Source organism: Protobothrops mucrosquamatus, unplaced genomic scaffold (assembly GCF_001527695.2).
Source record: "Protobothrops mucrosquamatus isolate PMUCROS unplaced genomic scaffold, P.Mucros_1.0 scaffold2986, whole genome shotgun sequence".
In the NCBI taxonomy this organism is placed as follows: Eukaryota; Metazoa; Chordata; class Lepidosauria; order Squamata; family Viperidae; genus Protobothrops; species Protobothrops mucrosquamatus.
In genome coordinates this window covers 2,940-14,361 of record NW_015389006.1, presented here as the reverse complement: position 1 = coordinate 14,361, position 11,422 = coordinate 2,940, and the positions used below count along the sequence as shown (strand labels likewise).

Below are 11,422 nucleotides of genomic sequence, written 5' to 3'. Positions count from 1 at the left end.
TAGTAGCAGTTATGGGGCTGCCCCACCATCCAACCGATTACCTGAGTTAGCTCAGACGTAATATTTAACTAAGAGAGAAATCTAATATTGAAGCAGTCCTCATTTCACTGGGGTCTTTGCAGCCCTAATGAGCATTATGTGTGCAGACTTGATTACAAAAACCTCCACGCTGCCGAAAGTAGGTTGTAAAATTACCCATGTAAAGTTCCAACTGACAAAAACTTTTGAGGGAGGAAATACCTATTAAGCCACGTTTTCTAATATAACAAATCAAACGTTCAATCTACCCCATGAAAACTAAATAATGCAAAACGGATCCTTGGAAAGAGATCCTAACTTCACAGAAGTAAAAAGAGAGGAAGCTACGGGTTAATAGCAATTTTCTCTCCACTTTAGGGACAGAGGTGAATTTTACATCTTGCGTACTTCAAGACTCCGTGCCAACCCAGATATAGGGACAATAAGCCCATTCAAATCAATAAGCACTATTCTGTTGGAAAACAGCGCAAGCCTTCATTATTAATATTTATGTCAGTGGTTCTCAACCTTTTTAATGCCGCGACCCCAACAGGTCGTAAGTCGAGGACTAAACCGGTCGTAAGTCGAGGACTATCCAACCGGTCGTAAGTCGAGGACTTTCCCTGCCCGGGAGCGCCGCACATGCGTGGTTCCGCCCCCTGCGCCGGCCGAGGCGTAGCTGGCAAGCGGCAGAGACGGAGCAGGCCGACCACCAGCTGGCCCAGCCCAAGGGAGGTAAGGCACCCGCCGGAAAAGGGAAAAAAATGGCGGACAAAAAAATGGCGGACAGCCTTGCTTGGCGACCCCCGTGAAATGGTCAATCGACCCGAAATGGGGTCCCAACCCACAGGTTGAGAACCACTGATTTATGTGCTAAGATATTGTGGAAATTTCACAGAAGAGGAGAAAATAACTTTATAGCTTCTTTTGTTTAAGAAAAAAGCAGAGCACGAATGATAGGAAATAGGTTTGGAATACCTGACTAAAACTACATGCGTACTTTAAAGTTCTTTGATAGGCTGCCTTCCTGTATCGTAATCAACCATGGGATAATCTTCCTATATATTTTTTTTAATCAAGTTAGACTCAGTTTTGCAGAGGGGCAAAGTAATTTTTAGCTTTGGGCAATTTTAAATTTGTGTTCCTTCTTTATTCTTGTTTCTGAGGCACCCAATTAAAGTGGTTCTTGGTGGATTCTTGGTGGAGTACAAAATCAAAGCAAAAATGAATCGGGCAACCACCCAGCCATACATAGTTGTTCATTTTCCACATTAACTCAAGGTTGCAGTCAGCGAGCCAACAACAAACTATGGTTTCAAACTCTAATTTAATGCCCTAAAGCAGTGATGGCGAACCTTTTAGAGACTGAGTGCCCAAACTGCAACCCAAAACCCAATTATACATCGTCGGGTGCTGGGTGGGTGTGGCCCATTGGGTGGGCATGGCTGCAGTGGTAACGGCAGACTGGGTGGGGACTAAAAAGTTCAATCAATCAATTCCAACTTTGCAAGATTTTTTTTTTCCCGCGAGAAGTTGAAATTGACTGATTGATTGAACCTTTTTTTTTGCACATGGCGGCGGAGGCCTAAAGCGAAAAGGTTTTATAAAACCCAGCTGAAGGCCTAGGACTGGGGCGATGGCGTGCGTGCCCACAGAGAGGGCTCTGAGTGCCGCCTCTGGCACCCGTGCCATAGGTTCGCTACCACTGCCCTAAAGTAAACCATGGTTTCATTCACGCAATACACTCAGCCCCAAACAAGCAAACTGTATTATGGCTTAAAATAATAAGGAAACTACCCATTTTTAAAAGTGTCCAGATACACATTTCGAGCAAAGTTCAATGCGTGTCATCCAGTCAGTCAGTTGTGTTGTTATTGGTAACACAGAGAGCCTACATATCTACTCCATTTTTCTCCCATTGGGATTCTGAGATTGAGAAATGGCAGGCTCTGGATGAACCACAACAAGATTAACCAATAAAAGTATATTGGAACCACTATATGGTGTAATATGCAAGCAGAGCTTTAAGTTGTCACAAAATATATTAGCAACCTGCTATGAGTAGCAAACATTGGCAAACACACCATAAACATATCTGTATATGACAGTAAAGCAAAACACATATTTAAATGAAAAGAACTGATATTCTTGTAGTGGGATAAACATTTCATTAATACAAATATTATGCAAACTGTATTTGTTGGCTATTCACATTATTGCTCTGCTACATGAAGAACAGGCCCTTAAAATATGTTATATTTCGCCTACATTAAAATCCAGAAACAAATGTTTCAGAAGTAACTGCATACAACAGGCATTAAACTTAATACATGAAGATATGCACAGCCAAGAAATTAAAAACTGGCCCGACCAAAGCATATTATTACATACTCATATTTTTTTAAATGTTTCCTTGTGCAAACAATAAAACAGAAAGCTAGCTATGTAAACATGGAATTTAAAAGTTAGAATGCAGTATTTACTCCAGACATTCAGTAAACTATTAATTCAAATAACCATTTTAAAAAAAAATTCATCCACCTGAAATACAGATGTAAAATCAAGACATTAACAACACATTGCTAGCATCTGGTACAATGCTGTTAATGTTATACACACAAAAGGCCCCAACCCAAGGGAAAGCTTCAAAATAAAGGAAGGAGAATATTTTTTGTTGTTGTTGCGCTTAAGTCCTAATGAAATAAACAGAACTTGACAGCATTGGAAAGAACTAACTAGGCCCAATGGTTTTAATGGGATTTAAATACAGCTTTCTATGGGTTGGAGCCAAACACTGTAACATTCAAATAACTCAAAACTACTGGAATATTAACAAATATATCCTGTCCGTCTTGCATCCTTGTGTACTATTCAATTCTGGTAAACAATGAGAAAGCTGTTACATGGCATGGACCACAATACACGCTAGCTTGCGCGCGCCGACAGACATGTTCATTCTCTCGTTCACTCTCCCTTTTCTCACAAGCACCCACACAAAGACATATGGAGTTGGTATAAAACAAAATATCGCTTTATTTTTTTTTTTGTTCCACCATGATTAAGAGATTAGGAATAGAACCCTGGGTTCTCTATTCAGCCACTTCGAAATCTCTTAGCCACAGGAAGATTATCTACTGTTGTCCATGCAGCAGCCCTCTTAGGAAATACTAGTCAATTTTACAGTCCTGAGCAGGATGACCCATTAAGACACCTGCAAATCTGCTACTCAAGTCTTCTCGTGGAGAAATAGCAATCCATGTTCAAGTTTCTTGGGGAGGAACGTCTTCCAAGCAGGCAGGATTTCTTCAAGGTACAAGAAAAGGAATGGATGTTAGGGCTATGAAGGAATACTGCTTGTTGGCTCAGAAGAGACTGATATTATATCCCAGAGAGGAGGACGAAAAAAAAGACCAAAAACCTGACACAAACAGATATTGTCATCAGCCAAATAAGGTGAGATTTAGACTTACGAGATGCAAGTGCATAGGTTAAAATGATTGCCAATTTTCATGTCTATCTTGGGGCTAGAATGCTTATAGCTATTTTCATTTGTACACAATAGCTACGTCTATATACACATAGAAACACACACGCGTATGTATGTGTGTGCGTATTCAAACACAGACCCACATATATTACCCATACCTCAAGACTCTGGAAACCGGGGTTCGTTAACAGAAAGGGGAAAGGTAATAATTTAAACCACACAGAATGCGATCTGTCAAATCGGACAAAAATGAACTTTGAACACGTCGTTCAAAAAAACAAAACAAAAAAAATCCAAAAAGAAAGAGAAAAGGACGAAGAACACCACAAGATATCCTGTAGAACCAACTCTGTTATCATCACGGGGAGAGCACCAAGCAAGGCACCGTTGGAAATGAAACATACTCAGGAAGTCTCTGTGTAAAGCAAACGCTAATCCGGTTGAAAAATTGGTGTCTTTGGTAAAAATTCTATAAGAATGACCTGTTGAAACAGAAAGGGGGAAAAAAAACAATAATTAACATGATTAACCTAAAAATAATAATGATATTTTTAAATAATTAAAAAGAACAGCACTGTATATTTTTCAAAGTTTCTTAGTAAAAGCTCTCCGCAGGACCAGGGAATATAAAACCCATGACCAGAATCCAACTGACGTCAGGCAAAGCCAAGAGAGCTTTTAATTGGCTTTTTTATGTTGCTCCCTTACTGTACACAAGCAATTTGTTTTTTGAATTTCCTCCCAGTTTAAAAACATTTTTGCAACTGACATGTATGTGGTCAGGAACAAAGTTAGTTTCTCCTAAAACATATAAGGAACGGTTGCTGGAATTGGGTATGTCTAGTTTAATGAAGAGAAGGACGAGGGGGGACATGATAGCAGTGTTCCAGTATCTCAGGGGCTGCCACAAAGAAGAGGGAGTCAAGCTATTCTCCAAAGTGCCTGAAGGCAGGAGAAGAAGCAATGGATGGAAACTAATCAAGGAGAGAAGCAACCTAGAACTGAGGAGAAACTTCCTGACAGTTAGAACAATTAACCAATGGAACAACCTGCCTCCGGAAGTGGTGAATGCTCCAACACTGGAAGTTTTTAAGAAGAGACTGGACAGCCATTTGTCTGAAATGGTATAGGGTTTCCTGCCTGAGCATGGGTTGGACTAGATGACCTCCAAGGTCCCTTCCAACATCATCATCATCATTATTATTATTATTATTATCATCATCATCATCATCATCACCATTTAATTTATTTAATCTTTTAATTCGGAGATTTTAGGGGTTGCATCTCAGGGGCTGCCCCAAAGAAGAGGGAGTCAAGCTATCCTCCAAAGCACCTGAAGGCAGGACAAGAAGCAGTGGATGGAAACTAATCAAGGAGAGAAGCAACCTAGAACTAAGGAGAAACTTCCTGACAGTGAGAATAATTAACCAATGGAACAACCTGCCTCCAGAAGCGGTGAATGCGCCAACACTGGAAGATTTTAAGAAGAGACTGGACAGCCATTTGTCCGAAATGGTATAGGGTTTCCTGCCTGAGCAGGGGGTTGGACTTGATGACCTCCAAGGTCCCTTCCAACTCTATTATTATTATTATTATTATTATTATTATTATTATTATTATTATTATTATTATTATTATTATTATTATTATTATTATTATTATTACTATTCGTTAAAATATCTATCTATCTATCTATCTATCTATCTATCTATTTGTTAAAATATCTATCTATCATCTATCTATCTATCTATCTATCTATCTATCTATCTATCTATCTATCTATCTATCTATCTATCTATCTAACGAAGTCGTTTGCCCTTGCCTTCGTCTTCCTAGGGCTGAGAGAGGTCAGTCAGCTGGCTTCAGTGGCTAAGGCAGGATTAGAACTTATGGTTTCTAGCCCAACTGGGTCTCTATCTGTTTTAACGATCCCAGCATGTTTTCAGCTGGACAGCATCTCTCCAAGACCAATGGAATGTATTTTACACATCGATTCTAGTGTGATCCTTTTAACTGGAAACAGGAAGAAGGAACCAGGGACTCGGGCGCATAACACATCACTTCTGCTACCCAGCTATTTGTGCTAGCTGCCCACTTGGCAAACTGTGATCCCCTGTGATCCCCTGCCACCGGCTGCTGCTTATGGTCAGTGTCCGGCGGGGGGGGGGGGAATAGGAAGCTGAAATAATGGTAATCCTACCTACATTTGTGAACTCCCTGAATACATACAGCTAAAGACTGAGAAACCCATGTCCCAAGCTTTGTTTGGGCACTCGGGAACCGTTGCCCTGTTCCTTGCACCCCTGCCAATGGATGACATGTACTACAATAGTGGCCAAAATTGTGGAAACCTTTTGGGAAAAGTATGCAGTAGAAATGCCACCTTTGGTTAAGTTTCCACCCATTTTTCTTCTAATTTCTTTATAACTGTTGCCTTGTTCACTTAATAATACTATTTTACATCGCTTCCTGGGCATCCAGTCAACTCTTTGCACCATTACTTTAATTTTATTACGTTTTGCAAGCTCACTAAATGAAAGAACACAAAAAAAACCCCAACCAACTTGATAGCCATCACATAACACACTGACAAATGTCCTCCTCTCAGCTTCAATACATGACATCAATAACTGAATCTACTGTGATCTGATTGGCTCATTGCCAAAACACCTGAGTGGCTCTCTAAACACTTACGCTCATTGGCTACAATCTGATGAAGGAAAGCTACCTGAGATCAACCTAAGCAAGGTGTGCTTCCTTTTTCTGGTTATTTTGGGTATAACTTTTCATAGAATACAGTACAGATAATTGAACAAACTTTGTTGCATTACATTCTTGATGAAATTATCTTTCCATTGATATATAATTTTATGGTACTACTCCCAAAAAAAAAGTGGTGTTATTAGCCATCAAACCTCAAAAATACATTTTTCCCAAAAGTTTTCCACAATTTTGGCCACTACTGTATACAAAAACATGCATTTCTCAGAAAAAGGTTTGGTTAATCAGTTATACTCAAGATAAAAATACACATGGATAGTTATCCAAGATATCAACGTAGGCCTTGATCCAAAGAAAGTTGCGGCTAATCTTATGTGACCAACAGGAGTGTGGGTTTGCATTTTTCAAACTGGAATGCCCCCATACCACATGTGAGGAACCATTTCCATGCCTGGAAGGAATGTCAAAACGCAGACAACCTTTGTCATCCTTGAACACAATATGGTCATATAGAGAGTCAAAATGCTTTCCCTAACTGTTCCATGTGCAGGGATAGGCAACCTTGGCTCTTTTATGACTCATGGACTTCAACTCCCAGAATTCCTGAGTCAGCTATGCTGAGTCATAAAAGAGCCGAGGTTGCCTACCCCTGGGATAGGGCCTACTTGGAAAACGCAGGCGGCCTGTACACGCACCTTTTACTATGTCAAAATTCTCTTTGTCAAACAGCTACTAACCATTTCAGAGCAATTAATTCTGAAGGTTAACTAAGAGGAAGAGAATGTAATGGCTCCAATGTAAATCTATTGCCATTCGACCCAAGTAACTCCAATTACAACAGCTTTCGTCAATATTTTCATATTATTCCTCCTGGCTCCTCTTTCCCACTGGTCTTTAGAGTCTACTAGGTTTCCAGGAGCAAATTATTCATCACGATTAATCTAAAATAAAATTCTTTTTTAGAATTAGCTTGAAGGGAGGGCAGCAAATGTTACGTCTGCAACTTAGATTAGTGGAAGTATTGCCTTATTAAAATGTTATGTCATCAGATACAGGTGACCGTGTTCTGCAATATAAAAGAAAGTTTTAAACCAAGCTGCAAGATTAGTTTTAATTGTTAGCACAACAATATTTATGTCTAACAGGCCATTTAGTCTTCCAAAACAGGCAAGTGAGCTGCTTCTTTCAGTGTATTTTATCTCCCGAGAAAATACAAATTCTGAAAATATGATGGAATACTTGCCACGCTGATCTTGTAAGACTCTTGCCTGAGTGAAATGTTTACTCCATCTCAAGAGACTGTCAAAGATTACGCTAAGTTAAAAATCTTCAACTTCTGCATATCATTTTTATATCTGAGAATAATCTGCGTAAGTATTACAAAGCAACTGTGTGATATGAGAAATGGCAGAAATTTGTAGATCCCCTCCGGCGATCTACTGGATTAGAGATTACCTAGACGCTTGCTCCTGGGGAGGAAAGCTATGGCAAATCTAGACAGCATACTAAAAAGCAGAGACATCACCCTGCCAACAAAAGTGTGTATAGTCAAGGCCATGGTTTTCCCAGTTGCAATGTATGGATGTGAAAGCTGGACCATAAGAAAGGCTGAGTGCCAAAGAATCGAGGCCTTTGAACTATGGTGCTGGAGAAGACTCCTGCGAGTCCCCTGGACTGCAAGGCGATCAAACCGGTCAGTCCTAGAGGAGATCAACCCTGACTGCTCTTTAGAAGGCCAGATCCTGAAGTTGAAACTCAAGTCCTTTGGCCACCTAATGAGAAGGAAGGACTCACTGGAGAAGAGCCTAATGCTGGGAAAGATTGAGGGCAATAGAAGAAGGGGACAACAGAGAATGAGGTGGCTGGATGGAGTCACTGAAGCAGTAGGCGTGAGCTTCAATGGACTCCAGAAGATGGTAGAGGACAGGAAGGCCTGGAGGAACGTTGTCCATGGGGTCGCGATGGGTCGGACACGACTTCGCAACAACAACTGCAGTTTGGACTCCTTTTGCCATCCAAACATATCTTGCAGTACAAATATATGTGACAACCAGACAGGTATGTACAGTAAAAGTGCAGGCTAAGTTACGCAAATGTAAAATTGAGTTGTGTCATTCCCTGTGTTCTCGTTTCTAATACTAAATGTTAAAGTATTTTAACGGTAAATACTAAAGCTGGGCAGCATTTCATATTCAAAGGTAAACTGGCACTTTGAAGCAGATAGTAGCACGCTCATAATACCTAGTAGCAACTGCTTAAAGCAGCTGCATCTTTTCCCAGGATCGTGCGGCTGCCTCCACCGTTGCAGCGTGATCCTGTGAAAATATGCACGTGGTTTAAGGAAGTTACCATGCGTGCACACTCATGTGCTCCAAAGCACCTTTTATTTATTTTATTTATAATTTAATTTGTATCCCGCCCTTCTCCTCACCGGACTCAGGGCGGCTAACAGCCTTATAAAACAACATTACAATAAATATCCATATTAAAACCAAATTAAAAGAAAATATTCGTAAAGGCCAATCGTTAAAATTACCCTTAAAATTACCCTTAAAAACCCCACTAAAATTTCCCCCTTCAAATCTGAAATTCTGCACAGCTGCTTTCTAAACTGACCTGGAATCTGTTGTATGAATTATACTATTATTATTATTATTATTATTATTATTATTATTATTATTATTATTATTATTATTATTATTATTATTATTATTATTATTAATAATAATAATAATAATAATAGTAAAGTTGGAAGGGATCTTGGAGGTCATCTAGTCCAACCCCCTGCTCAGGCAGGAAACCCTACACCATTTCGGACAACTGGCTGTCCAGTCTCTTCTTAAAAAACCTCCAGTGTTGGAGCATTCACCGCTTCTGGAGGCAGGTTGTTCCACTGGTTAATTGTTCTAACTGTCAGGAAGTTTCTCCTTAGTTCCAGGTTGCTTCTCTCCTTAATTAGTTTCCTTCTATTTGTTTCCTGTCCTGCCTTCGGGTGCTTTGGAGAATAGCTTGACTCCCTCTTCTTTGGGGCAGCCCCTGAGATACTGGAACATGGCTATCATGTCCCCCCTCATCCTTCTCTTCATTAAACTAGACATACCCAATTCCAGCAACCATTCCTTATATATTTTAGCCTCCAGTCCCCTAATCATCTTTGTTGCTCTTCTCTGTACTCTTTCTAGAGTCTCAACATCTTTTTTACATCGTGGTGACCAAAACTGGATGCAGTATTCCAAGTGTGGCCTTACCAAGGCATTGCAAAGTGGTATTAACACTTCACGTGATCAATAGGCTTAAAGGCTAGGATATTAACTTATTACCCTCTGAACACCTTACTGGAAAAATGGTAATTGTAATCATCGTTATCTCTATATGAGCATGCAAAACGTCTATTATTTTTTATTATGGTCTTATAAAGGCCAGAAGCTTGAAGTAATTATTAAAATAAAGTGCTGAATTGAATTCTTTACATAGCCAATCTTAAAAACCAGTGCCAAAAATTCTTTTCTTGCCTTCAATTACTGCAAAGTTATCATGTGTCTACTATCATAAATTAACATGTTCGCTATAATAGATGATCATAAATTAACATGTTAAGTATAATAGATGTTAAAAAGAAACAGTTGGTTGAATAGAGCTACTCCGTAAAAAGGGCATTTTAGGCAGTCTTTTATGTTTTAGGCTAGATATAGGCCTTAGTATTTCCTCTTTTTCAGTGCTAACAGAAAAGATGATTTTAAGATAATTTGTAACTATTTAAGCACTGTTTTAAATCAATCTTCTAACATACTGTCTATAATGCGTGCATTGTGTTAAATAATAGACAAGATATATAATTAAAAGGCATGGATGTGTTAGAAATAGCTAAAGCAAAGATACTTTTGCAGGTTAGTCTTAATTTGTTAACCCCTGCTTATATCTTTAAATTTTTTCATAATGCTGGTGTGTTTTGCAAGAGTATATTTGTTACAGGGCAAACAGGACTGATTTTAATGACAGTCCATTCCCCTTGTGCACCCCAGAAAAATATGAAGAACAATAAAGCAGAATGATTTTGATTGCAAAATCTGCAAAAAGGAAGAGCTTTTGCATCCGTCAAAAGTCTTTATAAAAACATGCAAAAGTTCTGCTTCAGAAGCAGGAAAAAGAAGACGACCTAAACTTCCTTTCTTACAATCAAGGCTTTTAAAAAAAAAACATTAAGAGTGAAGGCAGCACTTTCAGGATTGCTAGTGAGAGATGGGAGCAGTTAAAATCTACAAAGTCTTTATAGAGTTCCTGAGCTCCAGCAGGCTCAGTTGAAAGGTCTTTTTCCATACGCCAAGACTTGATTAGCATTATATAAAACAGCCCGCGTCTAATTCACTGCGTAACCAAAGTTGCAGTTTATTCTTTTTATGCAGCATTTGAAAATTTCACACTCCATCAGCACATGTGCGAGCCATTTTATCTTGGCAATTAATTTATTATTTTTTTTCTCCTCCTCTCCAAGGGCACAAGTGAAGCCTTGTTTTTTTTCCAAGTCATTCATAACTTTATAAATCAGCCCTGCGCACGAAACCATACATCGGTGAACCGTAGAAAATCCTCGCCACTCAGGCGATTAAGCCTCCTGACACCTTTGCTGATTAATAATCGTGGAAAGAATAAGATCAGAAGCAAAATAAATGATCATTTAATAGAGAGACGCACAAAACAGCCCTTTAACTTACATATTCCATCATGTTATTCGATTCACATTTCCTTTTGCTCAGCCTCCAATGCAAGCACAGCTAGACAGCGGAGAGAAAGGGGGAGAAGAAAAATGAGCGACGCATTTTATGGCCGGCGCTGAGACTAACCCCATTTGTCCAGCTTTCATATTTTGCATTCAACAAAAGCATCTGTTTCCATACTGCCCAACTCCAGCCCCAGCAGTACGAAGCTGCTCCCTGCAGCACTCACCTTGTGGTATAATCTATTGTTTTCCCATTCTAATAACTTCTCAATCGATCTTCGTGTCTAGAAGGCAAATAAAAAGAATTTTACTCCCGAGTTGCTTTAGAGAGAGAGAGAGAGAGAGAGAGAAAAAAAAGTTTGTTTTGCAACCGCCCGCCTCTATGTGAAAATGTTTTTGGCAGAAAGAGACACAGGAGGGGGAACTCGGTAAAAGAGTCCTAGTAATAAGAGGTTATGCATGATTGTAGAGAGTAAAAT

The 11,422-nt window shown here is 39.4% G+C and overlaps 1 long non-coding RNA gene across 1 annotated transcript; it reads right to left on the bottom strand.

The window, feature by feature from the left end:
* Positions 1–3,834: 3,834 nt before the first annotated feature.
* LOC107296813 lies at positions 3,835–11,206 on the bottom strand. Its single transcript, XR_001549104.2, has 3 exons — positions 11,171–11,206; positions 10,939–10,998; positions 3,835–3,987 (listed from the first exon to the last, which is right to left on the bottom strand). It is a non-coding gene; the product is annotated as an uncharacterized LOC107296813 (long non-coding RNA).
* Positions 11,207–11,422: the final 216 nt, after the last annotated feature.